Source organism: Eubalaena glacialis, chromosome 1 (assembly GCF_028564815.1).
Source record: "Eubalaena glacialis isolate mEubGla1 chromosome 1, mEubGla1.1.hap2.+ XY, whole genome shotgun sequence".
Taxonomy (NCBI): Eukaryota; Metazoa; Chordata; class Mammalia; order Artiodactyla; family Balaenidae; genus Eubalaena; species Eubalaena glacialis.
Window position 1 is genome coordinate 113,585,991 of NC_083716.1, and position 2,841 is coordinate 113,588,831.

Genomic DNA, 2,841 nt, shown 5'->3' on the forward strand with positions numbered 1-2,841 from the left:
ATACATACCAGCCCCAGTTATAAACAAAAATGGCCATTTACAAAGCAGGTTCCTTGCAAAAAGTAAGTTTCAGAGAGTGATGTAATGCATAATGAGGGTTTTACAAGAGAAGATACCACTACTTCAAGTCGAGGGTGAAAGGTTTCAACAGACAGCCAGTAACAATCCTTTCCCTTCCAGCTGCATATTGCACCCAAATCAGTAACTTCCATTTTAGACACAAAATGAACTTAAACACGGAGCCTATTGAACTCAGTCATCTGTGTGTATTCTTTCCTCAAAAGTCAATTCATAATTGTGGGAAAAGAAGGCATATTAAAACAAAGTATTAGCTACTTTATAGGAAGGTTAAAAACTGCCAGGTATTTCTAGTATAAGAGCAAGGACATTAAACGGAACGAGACAGCTGGGAAACTCCCACTATCTCTGATGGGACTTGTGCTACTGAAAAATATGAATGACATCAGTAATTTGGCCACTTGCAATTTTTTTCAACGTATTAAAGCAAATGCTAAGTACTTTATTTTTAAAGGTCTAGAAAATAGTATTCTTCTTGGAGGCCCTAACTGTGATGCCTTTCATGGGATTCATAAGGGACTCAGGTATTTTGTTTTCTGCTAAAAGGTATGCTCGTTTAGGAACTCTTTTAAAATACTTTGTTTCTGAAGTTAAGTTGATCTTGGTTTACTGTATCAAGGTCCTATCTGGCATTCCCTGTAGGAATATTTGAAATTCCATTAGCTAGTCTGAGAAGAAGTCAAAGCACAAATATAGTTGTTAAAGCTTCTCGCTTACCCTTATAATGAAAGGAAGCAGCTTGCAAGGAAGAACGTGAATTACTGGCCTCCTCCCCCTGGGAAATCAACTGCCAAATCTTGTGCTATAAACATAGTCCCCAAGGATGTGGATCTATTATAATTTCTTTATCTTTTATGAGTGAAGGCATCTCTTCTACTTGAGCAAGATCATGGTATCTGGACCAGTGGGCTTTTCCTTTGTTTCTTTGTATTGTGTGGTTGTGATTTCCTTTTGGCTCATTTTTGGTCTGTCAGGGTAATCAGCAGTGCAAAATATGAGACAGATGCTCTTTAAAGAGAAATCTTGGGAGACTGTGAAACCCAAAGCAAAATTGTTTGCTTTTTTTTCAGTCTTCTTTTTCTTTTTGAAATGCTAAAGAAAATAAAATCACCTGAAAAGAAACTACTACTTTAACACTGCTGCACAAGACCTTTGTTTTATAAGAAAACATATTATTAGCTATGGAAAAGTATTGTTCTTTATTGTAAAGACTTAAGAATAGACTAATAGTTTACAGAGTTATATAAAAATGTGATGTGAATTTATTTCAGACAAGTTGTAAAGGTACCAAAAACCACAGTAAAAGTTAATATATATAAAAACTACTAGAACAAAAAAGCTTAAAGTGGGGTGAGGTATGAAAGACCAAAATTAAATTTAAAACAGAAAATTTTCAAAGGAACCACCTCTATCAGGGGCAGTTAAAATAACACTCCAATTTTTTCTTTCTAATAATGGTATGGATCAACAAATGAAATTTGAACTTTTTAAGATGACTCTAAATGTATTTTGTTTTTTAAATGCACAACTGATTCTTCTATACTGTAATGTTTCTTTGCTGAGGCTGGAAAATGACCAGACTGCTAACTTTGTGCCTTTAAAATGCATTCTGCTTTGATAGTGGCAGACTTTTTGGTGCTGGAGAAGATTCACTAGCAGTCTTGTATGTGCTTTTCAGGAAATATCTTTCTACTTAGGCCTTGAGAGATTCAAAATGGCATGATTTAGGCTTGGACCAAATATAAGATCTTTTACATTGCAAACAAAGTGTATTGAATAAAAGGGTTGAAAAATATCATAATGACTAATGGAAGTTTTGATGATAATTCTTTAAAATGTATTTAAAAATATACAGACTTCGAAATTTTCAGTATGACTATCTTTAATTTTCCTCATTTACAAAACATGTTTCTAACCTGAAAAATGGTGAAAGACTACTGCCTTAGAAAGTTTTCAAAGGCACAGTCAACCTTACATAATTTATATAAGAGATTGGAATGTTAACGCACAGGCTGAACTATAAAAGGAAAATTAAAACTTATTTCATAGTAAATTGAATTGGCTTTCACTTGAAGGAGTCTATCTTATTCCCAGTAGAAGCTACATTAAAAAGAGGAAACTATTTCTTCAGAGTAGCTTTCTTCGCTACTTCAGCTCTTATATATGTCAGGTCTGGTGTGTCGTATCTCTGAGATGGAGTTGTTATAAGATACATGAAATCGTTGAGAAAATCAAATCTGAATAGTTTATAGGACAACTAAGCTTGGGTGCAAAAACCAAGATGTTCGCCAGATGCAAACTCCTTGGCCCACAGCAGAATTCTTTGTCACTGATTTCATTTGGGACCAGTAGCGTGATATAAAATCACCTGGTGTCAACCAAGTATAGGAATCTATTGATTTTTTTTTTTTAAATATGGTGAATCCTTTTCATTTGCTTATTCTGTATTGTGGCTTATTATGTCGGGTACTAAATTAACTTATCCTTAAGGAGGTCACAGTCTAGGAGGAAAAATGGGCCAACAGTTACTTATTTTTATGGCATATCCTGAATCTGAAAGTTCAGCAATGATGTTTTAAAATGTTATTTCTTATGAAGTGAGGGAAAGCAATTTTGGGTAACCATTGGCTATTATAAACTAAAATGTCATTAACAACAGCAATTAAAAGTATCCCCAAATTGGAGGGATCCGCGTAGGTCAAGCAGTCTCTCTCTCAGGACTCCCTCTTACAAAACCCAGCCTCTGCTCAAAACAGTTCCAGT